Here is a 13,442-nt window from a genome sequence, read left to right on the forward strand (position 1 = left end):
ATAGATAGATAGATAGATAGATAGATAGATAGATAGATAGATAGATAGATAGATAGATAAAGGGCACAGGATGAGTTGAAGATGAAGGGGTGACATGTGAAGAATAAAATTAAGGGGTGGGAGGATTATCCTAGGAGGAGGAGAAAAGGAGAGGTAAAACAGGGTAAATTATCTCACATAAAACAGACAAGAAAGGCTTTTATAGCAGAGGGGAAATGGGGGAAGGTGAGAGCGAATGAATGAATCTTATTCTCATCAGATTTGGCTTAAGGAGAGAATAACATACACACTAAATTTGGAATGGACATCTATCTTGCCCTACAGGAAAATAAGGGGGCAAGGGGACAAGAGAGCAGGAGGATGACAGAGGGGAAGGCAGATTGGGGGAGGGGGTAATCAGAAACAAACAGTTCTAAGGAGGGACAGAGTCAAGAAAGAATAGAATAAATGGGGGCAGGATAGGATGAAAGGAAATATACTTAGTTTTTCACAACATGACTACTATGGAAGTGCTTTGTATGACTACACATGTATAACCTGTATCGAGTTGCTTGCCTTCTCAATGAGGTGAGGTGGGAGGAAGGGAGAAAATTTGGAACCCAAAGTTTTAAAAACAAAAATTAAAAAAAATTGTTTTCACATGCAACTGGGAAATAAGATATGCAGGAAATGGGGTATAGAAATCTATCCTGCCCTACAGGAAAATTGAAGGGGAAGGGGATAAGAGAAGGGGGAGGAGAGATAGAAGGGAGGGTAAATTAGGAGATGGGGTATTCAGAAAACATGCTGTCTTGGGGTGGGGGAGGGGTGAGATAGGGAGAAAATTTGGAACTCAAAATCTTGTGGAAGTGAATGTTGAAAACTAAAAATAAATAAATTAATTTAGAAAATAATAATAAAAAAGAATAACAGAACTTGGTATTGTTGGCCCTGAGTTAGAATCCCAGCTCTACCGCTTACGATGTCTATGAGCTTGGGCAAGTCAAGGTTAACATCTTTCAGGGCCTCAGTTTCCTCATCAGAAAAATGAAGGGTTTGTATTAAATTATGGCAGGCATCTCTTTCAGCTCTAGATATGTGACTCCATGATTTCCATATTCTTGGAAGCTATGTCTCATTGTAAGCTATGCTTAATATAGTCCATGATCTCATTAGCCTTTTCAACTCTTATATCACAATATCAGCTCCTAATTATCTTCCTATCTACCAAAATGTTCAGATTTTTTTCTAAGTGTTGTTTAGTCATTTCCTTTTGTGCTTATGAAATTGATTTTTAAACCCTAATATAAGATTTGACATTTATCTCTATTACTTGTCATCTTATTAAATTAAGTCTAATCTACTAACCTGTCAAGATTTTTTTTTTATCCTGACTCATAGTCCAATTTTATAGCTGTTTTTAACTTTATTCTGATTGTTTCATGTTTCTTTTTTCTTTTTTTTATTACCACTTAAACCTTATAGAAGATTACAAGCTTATTAAATCTTCTTTAGCATCAGCGGATAGATCACATTAGGCCAACAGAAGACCCGTGTCACTAATTTGTGAGATAGATATTTCCACAATACATCCATCTCCAGGGTTAGGGAGGAGGAGATGTTTTTGGGAGAAAGGGGAGCTTTATCTCTTCCATTCTCAGTTAATGACTTTCCTTACAGTACTCCCATAGCACACATTTTAGAAAACATTCTGGTTCTGTTATTTACTAACTGAATATCCTTGGAAAAATCATTTAAACTTTGTGACTTAGTTTTTCCAACTGAAAGTCAAGAGAAAAATAATTGTACTGCTTCCCTAACCATGCTTACTCATTTATTTCTCCCTAATCTCATCTTTCCCACTTTTGCAATGGAGTCATCAAGTATCAGAATATATGTTGACTTTGTTTGTAGGATTTTGCCAAATTCTTTATAGTATTTCTCCAATATTTCACTCTCAGCAATCACTATTGATATATCACCTGCAATTATTTTTATGGCAGTCTTTTTGCAAATAACCATCATTGATATTCTATATATAATGACTGAATATCCCACATAATAAAATTGCTTTTTACCTTTGGGCTTACAATAAAAATTATTCTAAGTTCTTTATTTGTCTGTCTAAGTAATATTTGTGAACTTTCCTCCCATCTAGATTCAAATTCTTCTTGTTGTTTTTCTTATAACAAGTATGTCAAGATTAATAGGAATTTACTCCCCCAGAAATATTTCTACTTGTGGTAACTGGATAAAGATCCCAGGTTAAAGTTCTCTGATGGTCGAAAAACTGATTCTTAGCACCTTCTGCCTCCATGATGCTAACCACCATCACTGAAGAAGCAATTGACTGAGGGGCATTTTTTTCTTTTTTTCCTGGGTTGTCATGGACAAAAAAAAAAATATCATAGCCAGGTGGCCAGCCTACTGGTGATGTGTCTCTCTGTATTTAGCTTAGTTGATCCTTGGAAAACAGACTCAATCTGTTGCCATGGCCATACTTGAAGCCTTTGCTGCCTTGTAGAACCTGCCAGAGATAATACTCTGTTGGTTTTCTATTTAAGAACTGAAAGGCACCTCCACACCATGACAAAGCATCAGAATAGGACTTTGTGGACTCTATATCTCACATAGTTCATATATAGTCAGGATCAAATGAGATAATATCTGTGACAGTGCTTTGTAATGTAAAATGTTATATAAATGCAAGCTTATCATTAACATAGTAATAATTTTAGTATTTTATACTTAATAACAGCAATGACATTGGCATATACCCTCATATTATAAACCCCATGTTTTAGAAAAAAGGTTCATATCTCTATTCTTTAGGATTTAGTAATGGCTAACAATAACTAGCATTTATATGGTGCTTTAAGGTTTTCAAAAACCTTTAAATATCTTATTTCATTTTATCCTCACAATAATTTTGTGAGGTAGGTACAATTATTATTCTCATTTTACACATGAGGAAATTAAGGCAGACAGAAATTAGAGTGATTTGTCCAGGGCCACACAGCTAGCAAGTGTCTGAGACCAAATATGGACTCTAGAACACAAACATAACATATTAGTACCAGCATGGAACTTAAAACATTTAATTACATTATTTGGAGCTTATAATCATAGAAATATAGGATGTTGGGACTGAAAGCCACTTTGAAATCATTGAAAGTAGAATTTAAAAGCTAAAGGAACCTAAGAATATAGAATGTTAGAGCAGAAACTGGCCAATTTGCAGATGGGGAAACAGGCCAGAAGGAGGGAATGCCTTCCCTAAGGTCACACTTCTGAGATATAGAGCTGGGACTACAATCCATGTCTATAGACTTTAAGTCCAATGTTGACCTAAAGTAAAGGCAGAGGAATACAGGTTCTGGGGTCTCAATCCCTCCCAATTCTGTCTCCAGACTTGCAGACCTAAACTGGGTTTATTGCTAGGGGACCCTTCCTCTAATTAAGGATATTAGGCTCTCCATTCTCACTCTTATTGGATCATAATGTCCTCACCTCACTGTCTCATGGACAATGTTACTTTTAGGCCCAAGCCTAAGGCTTACTACCCAAAAAGAGAGGAGGACACATGAAGGGTAGAATATGAATCAGGTAGTTTATTCCTACACAGAGAGGTATGCTAAACATAAAAGAATCGTAATATAGCTTAACAGAATTAGAACAGCATTCAATAACCTAACATAACTATGGTTATAATCTTTTGGGAAGCTAATCATTTAAGCCTCATCAGAAGACAAAGCAGTTGTGCAAAAGAACTAATTAGCCATTTTACATTTCACCTACTCCTGGCATTGTTCAGGCACTCCCAGCATTTGTCTCCTGGTGAAATAGACTATGTTTGGCCCCTCACACGATAGCAGTCAAACTTTTTAGTGCGAAAGTTTTCCCTGCCATCAGCCATTGCCACTTCAGTGCATGCCACAGCTGCCAACATTAGGAGATATTCTAGGACATTTAGATTTTTGGTAACTCACAAGGTTATACCCACAACACATTCATCTTGATGCACCTACTCAAGGAAGGAACCACGAAATAGGCATCACAGTCAGTTTGCCTAACCAGGAAATGAACTCATAGCCATGCAGAAGATAGGTGCACATCCCCCCAACCTCCCTTTTGAGAGTCATCTTAAAGCAGTTCTCACTCTTTCACTTGCCCCTTTGATGTGTCTACTGATTTCCAGCTCAGTAGGTAATTCGTAAGCACTTCATCATTGATCATTGTAAGTGCCTCAGTGATAAGCCGTATATGATTGGACTTGGTTCCCCCAAGCTCCCGTGAAGCCTGGTAGAAGCAGGATGAGAAAACAAAATGTGCATGTTCTATACAAAACAAGAAGAGCAACTCTGGACATCATGCACCATGATCCTATTACATTTATTTTTACAATAACAATACTCACGTATTGTCCTTCCTATTAAAGACTGGGGAAAAAAATCCAAACAAAAAACTAACACTAAGAAAAAAACAACATCTAATTTTCAGTGGTATTATTGCAAGGCATTATCTTTATATAACCTCTTTTTTTTCCTGATATCTTTTCTATTCATTACTTAATTTAGAGGGGAAAGACATTTGTGGACCACTTAGAGCAGTAATATTTTCATTGTAGTTTTAGTGATCTACCTAATATTTCATCGGGTTCTCCTTTGGTATATGTCAAGTAGATTTTGCACACAAAAAGATTAAATAAATAAACCTCAGGACAAGCATTATCAGTATACAAGTCAATTATGAAATAATAGGTCCTAAAAGATGCGATTCCCAGCATGGCATCTCAGGCTAATGCTGCCACACTGTTTCCTCGCTTTCTTCTTGGGAAAGTAGAAATTGTAGGAGAAGAGAAATGAGGATTTGCAGTACAAAGTACTTCATGAAGTCAGGACCACAACATTTAGGGGAGAATGCCAATTTGAGAAATTTGGAATAGAGAAGCAATCTGAAATAGAAGCGGCTTTGGCAGGTTCCAAATGTTAGATCAGTACAAAACAATTTCAAATTAATGGGCTGAATTCAATTTTGTTCATATGAAAGCTTCTGTTTGGAAGGGCTCTGTGGGGTTTAATATACACTGGATTGCTTGAAATTCTGCATTTTAAAAAAGGCTAAAATTAGAAAAGAGTTTCAAAAGAGCTTCAGGTGCCATGGAGGTATTTTAATTTAGGTTGTAGTTGTGGCTTAAATAAGAATAATAATAACTCACACTTATATGGTGCTTCTAAGCCTACAAAGGAATTCCCAACAATATGCAGGCCCATGATGATTTACATACTTTTTTCTTAGACCACTTAAAAAAAATTAAAACAAACAAACAAACAAACACTATTGCTTCTCCATTGCTATTAAAGCTGAGGAAAGAGGCCTCACTTTTTCACTTTTGTAACTATGGAATGTCAAATAGGATTTCTGAGAGTTAGTTTCCTCATCTACAAAACAGAGGAATTGAATTAGACAAAATTTAATTAAATTCAGCAAATATATGTTAAGTATTTACTGATTTCAAGGTATTTTCTTTGGCCTTGACAGAGAGACAGAGTTTAGATAAGACACTAACACAGAGTCCCACTGCTCTCATGGAGTTTAAAGTCTAAGGAGTTGACTTCTAAGGTCCCTGAAAATTCTAACATTCTAGAGTCTATGATCCCAATGTCCTCTAGACTTTAAAATTCTATGAGCACATGATTCTAAGGTTTTTAAAATTTGAACATTCTATAGTTGTATGATCCTGTGAATCTGTATATTTTCCCAGACATTGGAAGTATATAAGTGTGTATACACACATGTATATACATATGAACATGCATGCACATGTGCACATGTATGTTTGTGTGTATAGGTATATAGTGTACACACTGTGTGGATGTGGCATGTATGTTGCATGTGTGCACATGTGGAAGTAATTGATATAATGTGCATGCATGAATATATTGGGAAGTAATATGTATGTTTGTGTATATGCATGTTTCTATATGTATGTACACATATATAAACTCTATCTGAATTATTTCCATAAACTGCCCCAAAACATTTTTTATGGGGTGGAGGTGAGTGCATTGATCTGTATTTGACTCTTTCTGGCCAACAGCTACTGCCTGAAATTTCACCTTGTGGGCCAAATGAAGGACTATAGAGATGGGCAATTCTAAACTGGTTGCAACTTGTTTGCATTTTGTGGACTAAGTTCACATGAAGAAATTGTTGTCATTATTCTGCTGTTCCCTATTGTCTGTGTGGAGCTTTTTCTCCCTTTCCTGGTCTCTTCCCTTTCCCCTTTCCCCTTTCCCTCTCCCTCTCTCTTCTTTCCTCTTGCCTCTTCAGTTTTGGTGTTTCTTGTGCTTGTCCTTTGACCTTTTGGAAAGCTCTCAGAGATCTAACTTTTTTTTTCATGGTGTCCACAGTGAGAGGCTGCTGAGCCTATTTGAAATACCTCTAGGATGCCTAATTGATATAGAAGTGATTACCACTTGAGCAACAACTGATGATTCTGGCACTTCTGTCAAATATCTACAAAATATACCCAGTCAAGCATGAAATCAGCCTTTTAAGAAAAGTCTTTTTGGAGAAGGGAGACCTTGGAGGGACACCTCAAATCTTGAGTCATTTCCCCAAGGAGTTGAGAGAACCCAAAATACGACAAGTTTCTTACTGGGTACACTGCTGCTGGGTGTTCACCTGAGTGAATGCTTGAAGAAGGGGGAATGAGTGTTCATTTTCTATGTTATCTAATTAATCTTGCTAATTTCAACTAAAAGAACACAAGTGCTATGAGTGCCCTCTAAATTCTGGCACCCTGCCACAAATCCCCATCACTCCTGGCTAGTTACTACTCTGATTACCACTTCCCCTGCAAATAGTAGCTGATCATCGTGAACTGGAGACCCAAACAGTAAACGGCCTAGGGTGGATTTTTCTTTATGGTGTTTTGATGCAGAAGTTATTTAGCCAAATGATTATGATGACTGTGATGGGAGCTTCTGGCCCATGTATTGACAGTGCTTATAACAGTTCCCCTTCCAAGATTCAGGAAGGATAAAATTAAGAAAGTAAAGATGTCATGTGATTTCCTCCTTCAATATTCTAAAAGTTGCTCCTTCCTTCCTAATGAATGGATTGAACGTTTGTGAGAAGCTAACTTTGCAATATGTAGACTTTGATGAACTGTAGCCTTCCCAAGTTTCCAGAATTATAGCTGTGATTTTCTGGGATCCCATTCAGAACTGTTAAGATGTGCCCACAGAGATGATATTAAATGTTTTATATAATAAGGTTGGCCATGATACAGCAACACTTGCCTCTGATGATTCTATAACATCTTCCACTCCTGCCATTTGGAATTTGTGTGGAATTTTACTAGGCATTTCCCTACCCTGCTGTTCCCCATCCCTTACCGCCTTCCTTCCATGCCTTTTCTGCTCAATATGGAAGATTAATTTTGTAGTTTCTAATATGTTACAAGCATATTTATTATCTGTTTATCACTTATACATCCATATTTAATATGTACATATGAATATACATATTTTAAAAATTAGGTGGGGCTATTTTTTGGGAGGGGAACCTATGATTTCATTAGTTTGTATAACTCCCTTCACCAATAAAGATCAGCAAATCATAGGCAATTTATAGCCTTAGTGTGTTGCTTGTGGCAGACATGTTAACTAACTTGCACGTGGTCATCAGACTAGGATATATAAAAAACAAGACTTGATCTCAAGTCTTGACTTCAAGTCTATCACTTTATCCCACATGTCACCCTCCCCTCATTCTATAAACTCCAATGGCTCCCTATTATTTCCAGAAACAAATACAATCCTCTCTTCAGTATTTAAAGACCTTCATTCCTTGACCCCTTCCTAACTTTCCTGTCTTGTTACACATTTCTCTCCCCCAACTCTCAATGTGATCTGTGATTCAATGACACTGACTCATTTACTGTTCCTTGCACAAGACAAACTATGTCCCTGGCTCAGTGCATTTTCACTGGCTGTTCTCCCCAAACCTGGAATTTTCTTCCTCTTCATCTCTGCCTGCTGGCTTCCTTGCCTTCCTTCAAAGCCCAGCTAAGACCCCACCTTCTGCAAGAAGCCTTTCCCACTCTACTTTAATGCTAATCCTTTCCCTCTGTTTATTATTTCCAATTTCTTTGCTTTTAGTTTGCTTATAGTTGTTTGCCTAGGGTTTGGGGGGCTAGATTTCTTCCTTTAAGGACCATGCCTTAAAGGGCTGTCATTGACTGTCTAATAATAGGTCTCAGCCCAAGCCTCATTTGCTCATTGTTTGGACTCTAATGGTTCTGACTGAGTGTAAATAGCAATTGTTTCTGTTTTGGCAAGAAATCCTGAGGATCTTCCCCTCCCAGATTGATTTTTTTAACTAGGTAAAAGAGGCCATTCTTTGCTTCTTTGCCTTATTTCTTCCCTAGCCTTAATCACTGAATGGGCATTGCCTCAGACAAACTGAGACCTGGGAAAGATCTTAGCTTAAAAAGACCAAGGTCTCCCACTGCATCCGGGGCCATCTCTGGTCCTCTTGATCTCTATCTTGCCACTGGACCCCAACTGCTCCCAAGGAGAGAGTGAGGCTGGTGACTTTGCATAGCTCTGACTCACTTAAAGCCAATTCACTTGCTAGTCATGACATCACCTTCTCGATGTCATGGTCCACTTCCAGAATGAAGGACAAACAATAACAGTTGTTTGCATGCTGATTTCCCTTGAGAGAAAGGATTTTTTTTTTTTTGCCTTTATTTGTATTCCAAGGACTGAGCACAATGTATAAGACATAGTAGGTGCTTTACAAGTGTTTGTTAACTTGATTTCCTTTTCTATGTACATATGAAAATATTAATACACATATTTACATCAAGAGTCCTGTAGTATGAGACCCAGATTCTAATCCTGGGTGTACCACCCAGCTGTGTGCCTTTGGGCAAAATATTCCATTTCTCTGAGCTTAGGCTTCTTCATGGGTAAAACAGTTTGGTCTAAATGATCTTTAAAGGGCTTTCCAGCTCTTAAGATGTCATGGTTTTGTGATTATCAGGCTATATTCAATGTCTTTAAGTCTAGGAGCCCAATCTAAGCTGTAACAACCACCCTTGTCAGGGCATTCTTCTTTACTGCGTTCAAGGTCTCAGTCTAGAACTATTTTTTTCATTTTTTCTTAGAGAAAAAGCAGAGGGAAGTTTTTCAAGTCCCTGCATTATTTCTATAGAGTAGGAATGGGCAATCATAGATGATTGCTCTGGGAGATTTGTGACAATATAATTCACATTATTCTTTCTTACTTGCTCTGTGTTCTAGCTGTACTGGCCTAGCTGTTATTCTCCCTACAAAACATTTGATCTATCCTGGTTCTGACACTTTGTCTTTGTGACTATGAGAAAGCTATCACCTCTCAGAACATCAATTTCCTCTTCTTTAAAATGAAAAGAATAATACTACCTTTCCCATGATGTGTTTTGAGAATCAAATGAAATAGGAATTGTGAAAGTACTTTGTAAACTATTGATTACATTATAAATGTTAACTCTTATTTTTCTGTTGTGATTAAAGGCTTGGTAAAATCAACATGTTTAAATTCTTAACCTTTAACTTCTTGGTTAGACTATGATATTTTATTTCTTAAGTAGGGAATCATGGAGGATTACTAGAGAAAAATGGTCTTCCTATCTTCTTCTGAGAGACCCAAAAGGAAGAAAAGTACACCAAAACTTGATGTTAGGCTGTATATCCAATTACAGTTTAGACCCTTGTCCTCTCATGAAATGGAAAGATGAGTTTTCAGTGTGCATACAAGCCCTCTGCAATTTCTCTTTCTAGCTTTTTATCTTTTATCTATATTTCAAGTAAACTGGACCATTCTCTGTTCCTCACCATGCCTGTGTTTTCTCCCCTTTCATCCTTGGTTCCCACTGTATCTTCTGCCAAGTCTATCTTCCCTCCTTCTCTTTGCCTGTTTTAATGCCCACATATACATTAATGGACAATTCAAATGTTGTTTCTTCCATAAAGATTTCTCTAGTACTCAGTTGTTTCCTGACTTCCCCATATGCTGATGAGCTTCCTTGGAACTTTGTGTTATACCTTCTTGTACAAGACACTTCATCTCCAGACTTCAGGCATATTCTTCATTCCTGAATTACCTTCCTTTTTTATCTTTACCTCCTGGCTTCCCTGGCTTCCTTCAAATATATGCCAGGCACTGTGCAGAGTGTTTTACAATTATTATCTCATTTGATTCTTACAAAAATCTTGGAAGGCAGGTGCTATTATCATCCCCATTTTAAAGATAAAGAAACTAAAACAAACAGAGGTTAAGTAAACTGCCCAGGTTAACATAACTAATAAGTATCTAAGGCTGGATTTTAGTTCAAGTCATCCTAATTCTTGGCCCAGCACTCTGTTCACTGCATCACCTAGCTGTCCACTAGGGTAGACAGACACTCCATAGTGCACTGTAGTGACACACACTATGATATGGCTATGATTAAATTAAACAACAACAACCAAGGTTCAGAAACCCTTACCAGCTTGAGAATTAGGGAAAGCTTCATGGAAGAGGTGACATTTAGCCTAACTATGAAGAATCAATAAGATTTTTATTTATTTAGGCAATTGGGGTTAAGTGACTTGCCCAGGGTCACACAGCTAGTAAGTGTCAAATGTTTGGTCTGAGGCTGGATTTGGACTCAGGTCCTCCTGACTCTGAGACTGGAGCTCTATCTACTGTACCACCTAGCTGCCCAATAGATAAAATTTTAATAGATAAATGTGGAAAGAGGTAGCTTTCCTGGACCCAGTTGAAATACTATGCCCTGTTGTTGGTTGAGTTGCTTTGGGTTGTTGGATAGCTTTCTGTCATAGAGCATTTTCAGCCAGACATTTTCATTACAATTTCTGCACATTGTTATGTGTTGGCTATACGCCATGCCTTGCGTATGTGCCAAGATGCTTTTATAAAACCATTAGAAAAGCAGCCCTAATGAGATATTTAGAGGAACTGGATTCCTGAAGGTTAATGTGCCAGTGAAGCATTTCTGACCGCAAATGGGTGACATATAGGAAAGCCGACAAAGGACAGTTTTTGAGCATGGTGCCAATCCACTCTGTTCTGCATTTACAACTCACAGAGAGACACAATATAGATAGTATGTCTTGCATTGGTAGCATTTGTGGTAATGTTTTGTTTTGGATTAGACCCAGTCCAGTTACCAAGAGCTCAAATCAGCTTTCCAAGGTCCAAGTGGGTAATAATGACATAACAAGGAGAGAACCTGAAGTGGTATCATAGAATCATAGAATTTCCATTGTGGTAAAACCCAGGTGCTAGGAATATAGATTGTGGCCAGATTGTGAAGGAAAATAGTAGAAAAAGGAGTTTGAATTACACTTAACAGGCAATACAACATTTATGAAGATTTTTTTTTTAAGTAAAGGTCAGATATGACAATATTTTTGCACTGATTCAATTAAATTAAATTCAACAAACATTTATTTTTGTGGTTGTTGTTCAGTTGTTTTTGAATCTTCATGACCCCATTTGGGGCTTTCTTGGCAAAAATACTGGAATGGCTTGCTATTTCCTTTTCCAGATCATTTTACAGATGAGAAAACTGAGGCAAACAGGATTAAGTGACTTCCCTAGGGTCACACAGCTAGTCTGAGGACAGATTTGAACTCAGGTTTTCCTGACTCCAGGCCTGGCATTCTATCCACTGTGCCACTTAGCTGCCCCAAACATTTATTAGTTGCCTACCATGTGTAAGATATTATGCTAGACACTAGGGATACAAAGACTAAAACAAAACATTCTTGGCTTATTTGGAAAATTATTTTGGCAGTGGTATGAAAAATAGATTGAAAGGAGGAGAAAGTGGAGGCAGGAAAATATGTTAGAAAGCTATTGTAGCAGTTTAAGCAAAGACTAATAACAAGGCTGGTAGTCATGAGGAAGGAGAAATGTATGGATGTGAGGGATATTTTTGTGCTAAAGTTATTAGCATTTAGTAATGGTTTGGATATGAGAGGTGAGGGAAAGACAAAAGTTAAAAAAATAAATCCCTTGGTATGAAATAAAAAAAGGTAACTGTTGGTGAGCTTGAAAAAAAAAAGTTGTAAGGATGTAAAGGAAAACATAAAGTTCACTTGTGGACATGTTGGTTTAATGATGCTGGCAGCATGCCCAGGAGATATCCTAGAGACAGTTAGAAATGATGTTTGGTGATTCATAGGTCTCTTTTTCATTGGCCATCTCTGTCATAGACCCCTTTTTCATCAAGAACCTCAAGGAAGTGAATGGCATATTGTAGTGAAAAGAACAGTAGGTTGAGAGTCAGGAGACTTCTGCCACTGGGTCTACATATGTACCATGTGATTTGGAACAAGTTGTGTCCCCGTTTTTAGTCTATTTTCTCCTATCAAAAGTGAAAAGGTTGGCTTAGATAATTCCCAAACTGTGACATTCTATTCTATGGTTTAGACATTTTGTATGGTCACATTGTAGTAGCATACAATGTAACATAGAAAGGAGAAAGTAAAACACATTAGAAGAAAATCAGAGAGGAAGGAAACATTAGAAAAAAGAAAGTAGGAGAACATAAATTGGAATTGACAGTACTATTAATGATAAAGAGAAAAAGAAAACAACTAATGAGCTTTCCACATTAAATTTTAGGAAAATGAGTTTCCTAAAAGAGATTCCTCTAGATTGTGAAGGGAGAAAATAAAGTATAATTCATTATGTTAATAATAAATTATTAGTGTGATGACAAAATGAAGAATTTAGAGAAGCATGGGGAGGTTTTAACTGATGCTGAGAAAAGCAAGCCAAGCCATGAAAATAGTAACTATCATAATGTAAATGAAAACCACCACCACAACAACAATAAAGCTTAATGCTACATAATTACAGTGACCAAACTTGGCCAGAAAGAGAAAATGCAATTCCTTCCTTTGGTAACAGATATAAGGGGAGAGACAGAGTGTGGATGCAGAATATTTCATACTATGTCAGATGTGGTTGAGTGCTGATCATTTTAGCTGAACTACTTATTCTTTCTTTCTTTTTTAATCATTGTTATAAGGGATATCTCTGAGTTAGCTTTCTTACAAGGTGGCAGAGCCAAAAAGGAGGATTAGACACAACCCAGCTGAACTCTCTCAACAGTCCTCTCAAAATAACTCTAAAATAATGCCTCAAATCAAATTTTAGAGTGGCAGAGTCAACAAAAATTCATGGTAAGACATTTTTCTCACCTCAGGAAACTTAGGAAATGGCATGAAAATTTATGACACCAGGGTGGAAGCCTGTCTTTTACCCAAGCATGAGATGGCAGCAACAGCAGGTATGGTAGTAGCAGGAACTTCAGAAACTCTCAGCCCAGAGACAGTAGTGGGGGTAGGAGTGGGGGTGGGGTCAGATGGTTGGTCATCACAAGAGAGCCTTTG

This window comes from Vombatus ursinus, unplaced genomic scaffold, assembly GCF_900497805.2.
Source record: "Vombatus ursinus unplaced genomic scaffold, bare-nosed wombat genome assembly UNPS02007284.1, whole genome shotgun sequence".
Taxonomy (NCBI): domain Eukaryota; kingdom Metazoa; phylum Chordata; class Mammalia; order Diprotodontia; family Vombatidae; genus Vombatus; species Vombatus ursinus.